Source organism: Choloepus didactylus, chromosome 3, assembly GCF_015220235.1.
Source record: "Choloepus didactylus isolate mChoDid1 chromosome 3, mChoDid1.pri, whole genome shotgun sequence".
NCBI lineage: Eukaryota > Metazoa > Chordata > Mammalia > Pilosa > Megalonychidae > Choloepus > Choloepus didactylus.
In genome coordinates this window covers 21,219,163-21,233,733 of record NC_051309.1, presented here as the reverse complement: position 1 = coordinate 21,233,733, position 14,571 = coordinate 21,219,163, and the positions used below count along the sequence as shown (strand labels likewise).

General features: G+C 38.0%; 1 protein-coding gene across 7 annotated transcripts in view; it reads left to right on the top strand.

Annotated features, from left to right (window-relative positions):
• Positions 1–14,571, top strand: part of KCNIP4 (potassium voltage-gated channel interacting protein 4) — a 1,211,769-nt gene that overhangs the window by 1,185,930 nt on the left and 11,268 nt on the right. The window lies entirely within an intron of this gene.

Below are 14,571 nucleotides of genomic sequence, written 5' to 3'. Positions count from 1 at the left end.
CCAGAAATGGGGAGACAGGCAAGGAATTCAATATAGCAAAATGCTTTATTCATCAGCCTGGCAGTTTTACAAGCAAATATATTTTTTATTAAGAACTTTAAGTGTTCCGTAAAGGAAAATACATTGTTCATGAAATACTGTATATAAAAATCTAGTAGGATGAAATATGTCTTGGATGTTTGCAGAGCTAAAAAAAAGAAATGTCGGGATGCCATTCATATGTTACATAGCAAGTAATATATAGATAATAATATATTTAAGTCTAAATGTTGAAAGAATAAAACACACACTAACTCTGATTAGCTGGGAAGACCAAGACCTCTTATTTTTGTTAGGAAAACTATATACAGAATATACACCATTATTTGTTTATATTCTGAGCGACTGTGCTGGGCCTCTCGGAAGTAGAATTATTTGTTATTTTACTTCATGATTCCTATTTCTCTCTTTAATAAGCAAACAATGGAAATGAGGTAATTTGGGGGATATGCTTTTTGGGAGTGGAGGAGGATGCACTGACACATCAGCATAAATTTCATTGAGTGCCATGGTAAAGGAAAGCGAATGATGGCACGGGGTCAGCAGGAAAGGTTCCTAGTAGCAGAGGGGCTCCATCAGGGAAGCCTGCCCAAGGGATAAGCAGGTGATGGTCAAGAAGATGGGGGTTGGGGTGGTTAGGAGTTGGGAATAAGGCATAGGCAGAGCAGAGTCTATCAGGCCTGGGGATGAAGAGAAAGTACGTGTCAATCACCTAGAATATGGATAGAAAATGGGAGAACCAGCAGGTGAGGCTGGGGGAGAAAGTAAAGGACAGATCCCAGTGAGTCTTAGGATGCTAAGGAAGTTGGGCTTCCTTTTAGGAGATGAGGAATCCTTGAGAAATTTTAAGCTGGGAAATTAATGTATCAGATCTATATTCCTGGAAGTAAGGAGTCCGATTGAGAGTTATTTGTTCCAAGGGTCTAGATAGAAGCTAATGAAAACCTAAACTACCATAAAGGCTATGGAGATGAGAAGGAGGGAAGCAATATCTAGAGAGTAAATAAATATGGAAAAGATAGATATTGGATGGATAGAATAGAAAGATAGACAGGTAGATAGATAGATAAAACTTAAATGGGCATAATTACATTCCAACAAAATTTGCCATGTTTAAGAGGGGAAAATTAATTTGCACATGGCTACTATCTGGGTACAATGGCTGTTTTGGAGCCAGGATGGAAAAAGTGAGGTGCAGCCTGTGGGCTGCTATTCGATCAGTAGTCCTGGGGCAGAGGTGCTGAGACAGCAAAGTGCCCCTGACACATACTCAATCCTCAAACAGAGTGGTCACAACATGCAGATTCTAGGCCAGGAATCTCCAAATGTTATCTTGCACAACTTAACCAAGAAATAACACTGAGAAGCAAAGAATAGAAGCTGGTAGTGACTAAGGAGAAGGTACAAACTGAGAAGTCTGCAGTGGTCAAGTGAGGACAGGGCAGACGAAAGTGTCGTGGGTCCCCAGCTCCTGGAACATTTATTTATTCTGCTGAAGCCAGTTCATGATCATCCCATGATAAGCATACTAGTGCTTGATCCATTTTAACCACAAGATTAGTTGCAACGCAGCCTTAATTTAGCTATAACACAGAAACCACAGATTTCAGTTCACCTAATAAAAACTTTTATAGCTAGTTTGCAGAGAATGATTAAGAGAAAAACCACCAGTAATTTGATGCCTTGTAGTTATGGTTATTAATATTATGTATCAGAAACCTACTGTCAATTTCCTACAGCACATCATATCTGATTTTTCATATAGTCAGTCTGATATTAATGATGTGGGATCATGAATAACATTGTTACTATAATATTCATGTAAAATACCAATAATTGTGATGTTGATTTTAATTTGGGAAATTAGTTGTAATTATATATGATAAACATGTTGGTAAAATGTCTTCTTCCAAGGCAAACTCATGACTAAATTAATAAACATTAAATCGAAATCAATTTGCAACTATACTATTGCAGTTATTTTTCCAAATTGATTAACTACCTAAACAGTCCTTCGAAACCAGAAACGATTAGGCAATGGACACAACTGAAATAGCAACCGAATGAGAGGTTCAGCAGGGAGATCATCCTGATTCTCTGATAAAGGCATGTGGAAGTGTTCTACTTGATTTGCTAAAAGCTAAAGGGCAGAAAGCACAAAGCAGGGTAGCCTCTGGATCCAGAAATGGCTGGATCAAATCCTACATTGCCACCAAGTGGCCATGAGACCCTGGGCAGAATATCTAAACCCTCTGGACCTTTATCTTCGTATCTGTAGAACATCAGCAACCAAAGCTACTTACAGGCAAATGTTAAGAATGAAAAAATACTGATGTCACTAAAGGGCTTGGCTCAATGCCTGGTACCAAATACATGCTCGGTATTTATCAGATGTTAACCACTGCATTTATTACTCGGGAAATTTTTCTTACAAAGCTAGTTAATAATGACACAGGTCATCTCATTACACAGTAAGCCCTCATTGGAAGGATTCAAGAAAAGACTAGACAACTGCTCTGTCAGGGAGGCTATGAAAGAATACGGGGTGCCAGTTGTTGTACTAAGTGCTTAAAAATAATATGAATAACCATAACTACACAACAGTGATAATGACACTTAGCACTCATTATAAGCCAGGCATTGTGCTGAGTGTATTATAGATATTAACATATTTAATCCTCACAGGTGCTATTATTACTCCCCTTTTTAACAAAAGAGGAAAGGGAATCACAGAGAAGTTAAGCAACTTGCCCAAGGTCAAACAGCTAGAAAGTAGCAGACCCAGGATTCAAACCCAGGCCATCTAGCTCCAGAATGAGTCCTTAGCAGTTGGGCTTAAATCATCAGTCCCTCATCTGAAGTTTTCAGAGCCAGTTAAGTTTTGTCACTCAGAGTCTTGCTGGTTTTAGAAATATAATTCTGTACATACATTCTATATTATTTACTACATTCAGCAGGATCAGCAGCACACTATAATCCACTGTGTAATATTTGTGTAACAAAAATATGATAAAGGTGGCAGAGACCGCTAGTGTTCACCAGTGTCCATGGGTTCCTCTTTGTGCCCACATGGCCAGGCCATATCCCCAGCCTCCCCTGCAGTTGGGTGGGGCCGTCCCTAAGTTTGTGCTGATGGAAGTGGATGGAAATGACTGCCTCCAGGCCTGGCCCTGAAACCCCTGGGCAAGTCTCCTTTCACTTCTTTTTCATCAGTGGAGACCACTCAGGTCACATGATTTAGTTGACCTTGCAACAAAGTGGCAGGGGCCTGGTTCCCCCGGACAATGTGGAAAAGAGCTCTCTCCCGCTTGCATTTCATTGTGCTGTGAGTGACAAATAAACATTATGCTAAGCTACCAGGATTTGGGATGTTGATAGAGCTATTAGTGTACTCTGACAAATGCAATAAATAAATAAATATTAGAAACAGCTTCATATCAGTTCAGTTCAGGTTTGGGCACAAAATGAATTTAAGCACCAAAATTCACCACCTCCCCCTGTCCTCCCACAAAAAGTTCAGTGTTTTGTGTATTTTTTTTTTTAAGTTTTTAGAATTTTTGGATTTTGGTGGTGGTAAAATGCAGACAAAAAATGAAGGACCTGCATTTTTAGCCACAGAATATTAGAGATAAAGAACCGAAACTCTAGAGATATTAAGTAACTGATGCCAAAGTCACTCAGTTGAATAAATGGCAGAACTAGAATTGAACTCCAGCTCTACCTGTCTCTAAAACCCATATTATTAACCAGGTGCCAGCAAACTTCTCTACAAAGAGCCGGATAATACATATTTTTATCTTAGCAAGCCATACAATCTTGTTACATCTGCTAACTCTGACGTTGTAGTGTAAAAAGTGGCCATAGACGATTTGTAAATAAATGGGTGTGGTTGTATTCCAATAAAACTTTATTTCCAGAAATAAGTGGTGGACCGTATTTAGCCCCTGGACCAAAGTTTTCTGACCCTAGTCTTAACCCTCACAGTAGATTGCCTCCTAGAAGCGAGACACTAAATCACAGCATTTACTAAATAACCTCTAAAATGGCCTTCCGTGATTTGATTGCTGAGTGTTATCACCAACTTCACAATTGCCATTCAGTAATCTATCCCCTCCACAAAAGTCCCTGATTACTGACATAATTGCTGGGCAGCACAATCAATCCTGAACCTTTATGACCATCTCAACAGTTACCTTCAATCAAACATTAGCACTATCAGGACCGCACACCTTCGAGCATTTCCCTAACAGGATGTTTACTTGAATCATTGAGGCCAGGTTACAACATATTTGTCATTTAGAACAATTGTGGAAGAGCTGTACCTGTTTAAGCACAGGTAACTGATGACTTTGACATCAAAGCCACCAAAGTTCAGAATGTCAAGAAAATGCTGTTCCTAAGCAATCTTATTCACATAGAATAAAATGTGAGCAGCACATGCTGGAGTTGCACAGTGGAGGCATTATAAACCCCCAAATTAATCCCTTTTTCATTCACAATGATGAGAAAAAATGTTTTTCTCCTAAAATATCAGGTATAGTTATGGGAACACTGTCTTTCTAGGATGAGTCACATATTTAAAATAAGTAACTATTTTCTTTCGTAATGTCAGACATTAGGGACAAAATATTTAGGCAATATCATCAATAGGTATTGATTTTATTAGGTTTATTAATCATTTATCTTTTACCTCATTTACTCAATTTTCTCTCTCATACACACACATACACACACACACTCACTCACATATTTCCTTCTTGTATACATAATCTGTTAAATCTGTTATCTTTGCTTATTGACCATTCCAGAGGGTTCTTCCAGTATTGGAACCAAGGTGAAAGGTAGCTTCAGATATCTTTCCATTTCATTCACTCATTTAACAAATATTTATTGAGCACTGTCTTAGTCTGCCAAGCTGCTATGAAAAATACCACACAATGAACTGGCCTGAACAACAAGCATTTGCTGTCTTACAGTTTGGGAGGTCAGAAGTCCAAAATCAAGATGTGGGCAAGGCCATGGTTTCTCCCCAAAGTCTGTTGTGTTCTGGTGCTGGCTTGCTGCAATCCTTGGGGCTCCTTGACTTGCATTTCTCTCTCCATCACATGGTTCTCTCTCTCTCTCTCTCTCTCTCTCTCTCTCCCCTTGTGTCTGCTCTTCCAGTTTCTCTAGACTTCCAGCTTCTTCCTGTGGCCTTCTCTGACTGTGTATAAATTTCTTCTGCTCACAATGGACTCCAGTGATACAAATTATGGCCCTCTCTGGTTCATTTATGTCACACCTAAGTAGAATCTTAGAAGATCCCATGCATGAGTCCACACTTGAACCAATGACACACATTCCAAGGGTCCTGTTCACAAATGGGTTCACATCCACAGAAACACAGATTAAGAACATGTCATTTGTTGAAGTACCTGATTCAGTCTACCACAAGCACCTAGTTTGTGTCAAACACACTTCTAGATGCTGAGGATAAAGGAGTGAACAAATGAGAAAAAAATCCTTGTCATCATTGAGCTTGCATTCTACCATCTTCGTGACTAATTTCTGTAGAATCCAACAGTCTCACCATCAGGGTTCTCATTCCTAGCCTTCATCCATAAATATCCTTGGGAATCAGTCCCAAAGAATGTGTCCATGCTGCCCATGTCCTAGTTGTCGCATTTTCCCATATCACTGAAAATTCACTGTGACATCATTTAACTGACTATGTATTAGATTGAAACATACAAAATGCCAATGTTTGATCTTATTAGGATTCAAACCAATAACACCGTCACATTGGCTTTTGAACATTTGGGGCCAAAAAAATGATCAAAAGCTAACAATAGCTCAATTTCACTTGTTAAATTATAATGCAAGGCTCCTCAATAAAATAAAATATTCCACAAGTACAAGGATGATGCAATATTAGGAAATCTATTAAAATAAATCAATACTATGGTTCAATATATTACTAATTCTAAGGAGAAAAAAAAACATACAATCATCTCCACAAATTATGAACATACATTTGGCAAAATTCAATAAATAAATAAATACATAAATACATAAATAAATAATAAATAATTTTAAAAATAAAATACAAATGGTATATACTTCTTTATCATGATAGAAGTCATAGACAGAGGATGGGATCACAAGCTGAGGAATGTAAGTGGCCTCTGGAAGCTGGAAAAGGCAAAGAAACAGATTATCCCCTAGAACCCACAGAGGGAGTGTGCAGCCCTTTTCTTAATGCAATTTTATTGAGATATATTCATATACCATACAAACTGTACAGTCATTCACAGTACCTACATCACATAGTTGTGCATTCATCACCACAATTTTTGAACATTTTCATTACTCCAAAAAATAAGACTAAAATAAAAATAAAAGTAAAAAGAACACCCAAAACAACTCATACACCTTTTCCCCCCTATTATTCATTTACTTTTTGTCCCCCTTTTTTCTACTCATTTGTCCATACACTGGATAAAGGGAGTGTGAGCCACAAGGTTTTCACAATCACACAGTCACATCATATAAGCTATATAGTTATGCAATCATCTTCAAGAATCAAGGATATTGGATTGCAGTTCAACAGTTTCAGGTATTTTCTTTTAACTATTCCAGTACAGTAAAATCTAAAAAGGGATATCCATATAATGTCTAAGAATAACCTCCAGAATGACCTCTCGACTCCATTTGAGATCTCTCAGCCACTGAAACTTTATTTTGTTTAATTTCTCTTCCCCCTTTCAGCCAGGAAGGCTTTCTCGATCACATAATGCGAGCTCCAGGCTCAACCCCATCAGTCATGTCACATGTTGCCAGGGAGATCCACACCACTGAGAGTCATGTCACATGCGGTGGGGGAGGGCAGTGAGTTTACCTGCCAAGTTGACTTAGAGAGAGAGGCCAAAAAAGAGGTTCTCTGGGGGTTACTCTTAGGCACCATTATAAGTAGTTTTAGACTCTCCTTTGCAGTAACAAGCTTCATGAGGACAAGCCCCAAGATCGAGGACTTGGCCTACTATCATGGTAGTCCCCAGCGCTTGTAAGAATATCAGGAATTCCCCAGGTGGAGAAGTTTAATGTTTCCATATTTTTCCCCTGGGCCCTGCAAATACTCCTTACTCTCTGCCCAAATTACTCTGGACTATATCACAGTTTCATGCCAACCTGTACAAACCAACCAGCTCTCACCCCCTATTCAAGGCTCCATGTAATTATGGTGTTTGAATAAACTGACCATACAAGTAAAATTATATAGCATGCTACAGAAAGTATAGACTTTGCACCAAACAAACATCTCCTCCTTTGGTCTCACACAGAAGTTGAGGTTTTAAAACAGTCATTATCATCCCTTACCCTTTAGTCTGGTTTACCTTAGTTCTAAACAAGTCCATTTGATTCATATCTCTAATTGAAGTGTGATCTCTTTTTCAGCTTTTTAAACATATGTTGTATGAGGTAATGCTGACATTCATAGCTGCTGAACTCTGGCTCTGAGACTCAGGTGTCACACAGATACCTGAAGTTCCAGGGACTGACCAGGTTATACACAAACAGCTCAGCATCTCAGAATTTAGAGATAAGCACTACAACTCATGAATAGATGTGACTGCTGTAAGAGCTTACAATCTAGGAACCTTTACCATAAGCCTTCCCCTGATAACCTATGCTCTCAGATTCAATTCTGAGTCTGCACATTATAGTTAGTCCACATTAGTGAGGCGTTACAATGTTTGTCTTTTTGAATCTGGCTTACTTCACTCAACATGCTGGACTCAAGGTCCATTCACCTAGATGTATACCTCATAACTTCATTTCTTCTTGCCACTGCTCGGTATTCCATTTTATGTATACACCACAGTTCACCATTCCATTTATCATTTGATGTGTCCTTAGGCCACCTCCATCCATTGTGAATCATGAATATGGCTGCCATTAACACCAGTGTGCAATATCCACTCACGTCCCTGCTCTCAGTTCTTCCAAGTATATACCCAGTGACGAGATTGCAGGACCATATGGTAACCCCACAGTTAGGAATCGGTACATCCCTCTCTCCACATTTTCTCAAGCACTTGTATTCCTCTGTTTATTTTTTTAACAGTTTTATTCACACACCATACAATCCACCCTAAGAAAACAATCAATGATTCCAAGTATAATCACATAATTATGCACTCATCACCACAATCTATGTGAGGGCATTTCCATCTCTTCCCCAAATAGAGAGGAAAAGGAGAATAAAAATGAAGAATAAATATACCAAAGATAGAAGAAAAATAAAAATAAAATACAATTCACCACCACTGAGAACCCCATGTGACTCCCTTATTTCCCCCTTTTATAGACATTTAGCTTTTGTTACAATTAATAGAAGCATCTTACAATGTTACCATCAACTAGGGACTCTAGTTTGCATTAAGTATTTTTTCCCCTATACCATCTTATGTTCAATACCTTGCAATGTTGACATTCATTTGTTCTCCCTCATTTAAAACCATTCTTATATTTGTACATTTAATCACCATCATTGACCACTCTAGGTTTTGCTAAGTTATATAATCTGAGTCATTATCTTCTATCTTTCCTTCTGGTGTAATACATGCCCTTAGCCTTTCAACCATACTCACACTCATCTGTGCTCAGAGTAATTACTTTATTGTGTTACCATCACACTCTATTATGCTATCCATTCTATTTCTGGACCTATACAATCTTGTGAACCTTCTGTACTCCTTCAGCATCAAATGCCCAATCTCTAATCTCTTTCTGTCTCCTGATAACCTCTGTTCTCAACTCTCAAATTTTGCTCATCAATGTAAGTCCATATTAGTGAGAACATACAGTATCCATCCTTTTGTTTCTGGCTAATTTCGCTCAACATAATGTCTACTGTCTACAATTTTGTCTTTTGGATTTTATATGTCATATCTTTTATTTTTATTTTTTCCTGTCTCTGTCTTTTTTTTTTTTTTTTTAATCATCATTTTATTGAGATATATTCACATACCACGCAGTCATACAAAACAAATTGTACTTTCGATTGTTTACAGTACCATTACATAGTTGTACATTCATCACCTAAATCAATCCCTGACACCTTCATTAGCACACACACAAAAATAACAAGAATAATAATTAGAGTGAAAAAGAGCAATTGAAGTAAAAAAGAACACTGGGTACCTTTGTCTGTTTGTTTGCTTCCCCTACTTTTCTACACATCCATCCATAAACTAGACAAAGTGGAGTTTGGTCCTTATGGCATTCCCAATCCCACTGTCACCCCTCATAAGCTACATTTTTATACAACTGTCTTCGAGATTCATGGGTTCTGGGTTGTAGTTTAATAGTTTCAGATATCCACCACCAGCTACCCCAATTCTTTAGAACCTAAAAAAGGTTGTCTAAAGTGTGAGTAAGAGTGCCCACCAGAGTGATCTCTCAGCTCGTTTTGGAGTCTCTCTGCCACTGAAGCTTATTTCATTTCCTTTCACATCCCCCTTTTGGTCAAGAAGATGTTCTCCATCCCACGATGCCGGGTCTACATTCCTCCCCGGGAGTCATATTCCACGTTGCCAGGGAGATTCACTTCCCTGGGTGTCTGATCCCACGTAGGGGGGAGGGCAGTGATTTCACCTTTCAAGTTGGCTTAGCCAGAGAGAGAGGGTCACATCTGGGCAACAAAGAGGCATTCAGGAGGAGACTCTTAGGCACAAATACAGGGAGGCCTAGCCTCTCCTTTGCAGCAACCGTCTTCCCAAGGGTAAAACTTATGGTAGAGGGCTCAACCCATCAAACCACCAGTCCCCTATGTCTGTGGTCATGTTAGCAACCATGGAGGTGGGGTAGGCGAATACCCCTGCATTCTCCACAGGCTCCTCAAGGGGGCACTACATCTTTTTTTTTTTTTTTTCCTTGTTTGTCTTTTTTCTTTTTTTTTTTTTTTTTAACTTTCCCTTCTTTTTTAAATCAACTGTATGAAAAAAAAAGTTAAAAAGAAAACAAACATACAATAAAAGAACATTTCAAAGAGACCATAACAAGGGAGTAAGAAAAAGACAACTAACCTAAGATAACTGCTTAACTTCCAACATGTTCCTACTTTACCCCAAGAAAGTTACATACTATAGCAACATTTCAGTGAACTTGTTCCTACTACATCCATCAGAAATTAACAGACCATAGTCATTTCTGGGCATCCCCAGAACGTTAAATAGCTTATCTGTTCTTCTTGGATTATTGTTCCCCCTTCCTTAATTGCTCTCTACTGCTAGTTCCCCTACATTCTACATTATAAACCATTTGTTTTACATTTTTCAAAGTTCACATTAGTGGTAGCATATAATATTTCTCTTTTTGTGCCTGGCTTATTTCGCTCAGCATTATGTCTTCAAGGTTCATCCATGTTGTCATATGTTTCACCAGATCGTTCCTTCTTACTGCCGCGTAGTATTCCATCGTGTGTATATACCACATTTTATTTATCCACTCATCTGTTGAAGGACATTTGGGTTGTTTCCATCTCTTGGCAATTGTGAATAATGCTGCTATGAACATTGGCGTGCAGATATCTGTTCGTGTCACTGCTTTCCGATCTTCCGGGTATATACCGAGAAGTGCAATCGCTGGATCGAATGGTAGCTCTATATCTAGTTTTCTAAGGAACTGCCAGACTGACTTCCAGAGTGGCTGAACCATTATACAGTCCCACCAACAATGAATAAGAGTTCCAATTTCTCCACATCCCCTCCAGCATTTGTAGTTTCCTGTTTGTTTAATGGCAGCCATTCTAACTGGTGTTAGATGGTATCTCATTGTGGTCTTAATTTGCATCTCTCTAATAGCTAGTGAAGCTGAACATTTTTTCATGTGTTTCTTGGCCATTTGTATTTCCTCTTCAGAGAACTGTCTTTTCATATCTTTTGCCCATTTTATAATTGGGCTGTCTGTACTATTGTCATTGAGTTGTAGGATTTCTTTGTATATGCAAGATATCAGTCTTTTGTCAGATACATGGTTTCCAAAAATTTTTTCCCATTGAGTTGGCTGCCTCTTTACCTTTCTGAGAAATTCCTTTGAGGTGCAGAAACTTCTAAGCTTGAGGAGTTCCCATTTATCTATTTTCTCTTTTGTTGCTTGTGCTTTGGGTGTAAAGTCTAGGAAGTGGCCTCCTAATACAAGGTCTTGAAGATGTTTTCCTACATTATCTTCTAGGAGTTTTATGGTACTTTCTTTTATATTGAGATCTTTGGTCCATTTTGAGTTAATTTTTGTGTAGGGGGTGAGGTAGGGGTCCTCTTTCATTCTTTTGGATATGGATATCCAACTCTCCCAGCCCCATTTGTTGAAAAGACCATTATGGCTCAGTTCGGTGACTTTGGGGGCCTTATCAAAGATCAGTCGGCCATAGATCTGAGGGTCTATCTCTGAATTCTCAATTCGATTCCATTGATCTATATGTCTATCTTTGTGCCAGTACCATGCTGTTTTGGCAACTGTGGCTTTATAATAAGCTTCAAAGTCAGGGAGTGTAAGTCCTCCCACTTCGTTTTTCTTTTTTAGAGTGTCTTTAGCAATTCGAGGCATCTTCCCTTTCCAAATAAATTTGATAACTAGCTTTTCCAAGTCTGCAAAGTAGGTTGTTGGAATTTTGATTGGGATTGCATTGAATCTGTAGATGAGTTTGGGTAGAATTGGCATCTTAATGACATTTAGCCTTCCTATCCATGAACATGGAATATTTTTCCATCTTTTAAGGTCCCCTTCTATTTCTTTTAGTAGAGTTATGTAGTTTTCTTTGTATAGGTCTTTTACATCTTTGGTTAAGTTTATTCCTAGGTACTTGATTTTTTTAGTTGCTATTGAAAATGGTATCTTTTTCTTGAGTGTCTCTTCAGTTTGTTCATTTCTAGCATATAGAAACATTACTGACTTATGTGCATTAATCTTGTATCCCGCTACTTTGCTAAATTTGTTTATTAGCTCTAGTAGGTGTATCGTTGATTTCTCAGGGTTTTCTAGATATAAGATCATATCATCTGCAAACAATGACAGTTTTACTTCTTCTTCTCCAATTTGGATGCCTTTTATTTCTTTCTCTTGCCGGATTGCCCTGGCTAGCACTTCCAGCACAATGTTGAATAACAGTGGTGACAGCGGGCATCCTTGTCTTGTTCCTGATCTTAGAGGGAAGGCTTTCAGTCTCTCACCATTGAGTACTATGCTGGCTGTGGGTTTTTCATATATGCTCTTTATCATGTTGAGGAAGTTTCCTTCAATTCCTACCTTTTGAAGTGTTTTTATCAAAAAGGGATGTTGGATTTTGTCAAATGCTTTTTCAGCATCTATTGAGATGATCAATTGATTTTTCCCTTTCGAGTTTTTAATGTGTTGTAATACATTGATTGTTTTTCTTATGTTGAACCATCCTTGCATGCCTGGAATGAACCCCACTTGGTCATGGTGTATGATTTTTTTAATGTGTCTTTGGATTCGATTTGCAAGTATTTTGTTGAGGATTTTTGCATCTATATTCATTAGGGAGATTGGCCGGTAGTTTTCCTTTTTTGTAGCATCTTTGCCTGGTTTTGGTATTAGATTGATGTTAGCTTCATAAAATGAGTTAGGTAGTGTTCCATTTTTTTCAATGTTTTGAAAGAGTTTGAGTAAGATTGGTGTCAGTTCTTTCTGGAAAGTTTGGTAGAATTCCCCTGTGAAGCCATCTGGCCCTGGGCATTTATTTGTGGGAAGATTTTTGATGACTGATTGGATCTCTTTGCTTGTGATGGGTTGGTTGAGGTCTTCTATTTCTTCTCTGGTCAGTCTAGGTTGTTCATATGTTTCCAGGAAATTGTCCATTTCTTCTACATTATCCAGTTTGTTGCCATACAGTTGTTCATAATATCCTCTTATAATTTTTTTAATTTCTTCAGGATCTGCAGTTATGTCACCTTTTTCATTCATTATTTTGTTTATATGGGTTTTCTCTCTTTTTGATTTTGTCAGTCTAGCTAGGGGCTTGTCAATCTTGTTGATCTTCTCAAAGAACCAACTTTTGGTGATATTTATCTTCTCTATTGTTTTTTGTTCTCTATGTCATTTATTTCTGCTTTAATCCTTGTTATTTCTTTTCTTGTACTTGGTTTAGGATTGGTTTGCTGTTCATTTTCTAGCTTCTTCAGTTGATCCATTAGTTCTTTGATTTTGGCTCTTTCTTCCTTTTTAATATATGCGTTTAGTGCTATAAATTTCCCCCTTAGCACTGCTTTTGCTGCATCCCATAGGTTTTGGTATGTTGTGTTCTCATTTTCATTCGTCTCTATATATTTAGCAATTTCTCTTGCTATTTCTTCTTTAACCCACTGATTGTTTAGGAGTGTGTTGTTTAACCTCCAGGTATTTGTGAATTTTCTAAGTCTCTGATGGTTATTGACTTCTAATTGTATTCCATTGTGGTCAGAGAATGTGCTTTGAATAATTTCAATCTTTTTAAATTTATTGAGGCTTGTTTTATGTCCCAGCATATGATCTATTCTGGAGAAAGTTCCGTGAGCACTAGAAAAGTATGTGTATCCTGGTGATTTGGGATGTAATGTCCTGTAGATGTCTGTTAAATCTAATTCATTTATCAGATTGTTTAGGTTTTCAATTTCCTTATTGGTCTTCTGTCTGGTTGATCTATCTATAGGAGAGAGTGATGTGTTGAAGTCTCCCACAATTATTGTGGAAACATCAATTGCTTCCTTTAGTTTTGCCAATGTTTCTCTCATGTATTTTGTGGCACCTTGATTGGGTGCATAGACATTTACGATTGTTATTTCTTCTTGCTGAATTGCCCCTTTTATTAGTATGTAGTGGCCTTCTTTGTCTCTCAAAACATCCCTGCATTTGAAGTCTATTTTATCTGAGATTAATATTGCTACACCTGCTTTCTTTTGGCTGTAGCTTGCATGAAATATTTTTTTCCATCCTTTCACTTTCAGTTTCTTTGTGTCCCTGTGTCTAAGATGAGTCTCTTGTATGCAACATATTGATGGTTCATTTTTTTTGATCCATTCTGCGAATCTATATCTTTTAATTGGGGAGTTTAATCCATTTACATTCAACGTTAAAACCGTGAAGGCATTTCTTGAATCGGCCATCTTATCCTTTGGATTATGTTTGCCATATTTTTCCCTCTCTCTATTAATATCCTTTATTGTACCCATACCGAATCTCTTTAGTACTGAACCTTTCTCCAAGTCTCTCTGTCCTGTCTTTGTTTCTCTGTCTGTAGGGCTCCCTTTAGTATCTCCAGTAGGGCAGGTCTCTTGTTAGCAAATTCTCTCAGCATTTCTTTGTCTGTGAAAAATTTAAGCTCTCCCTCAAATTTGAAGGAGAGCTTTGCTGGATAAAGTATTCTTGGCTGGAAATTCCTCTCACTCAGAATTTTAAATATATCGTGCCACTGCCTTCTCGCCTCCATGGTGGCTGCTGAGTAGTCACTACTTAGTCTTATGCTGTTTCCTTTGTATGTGGTGAATTGCTTTTCTC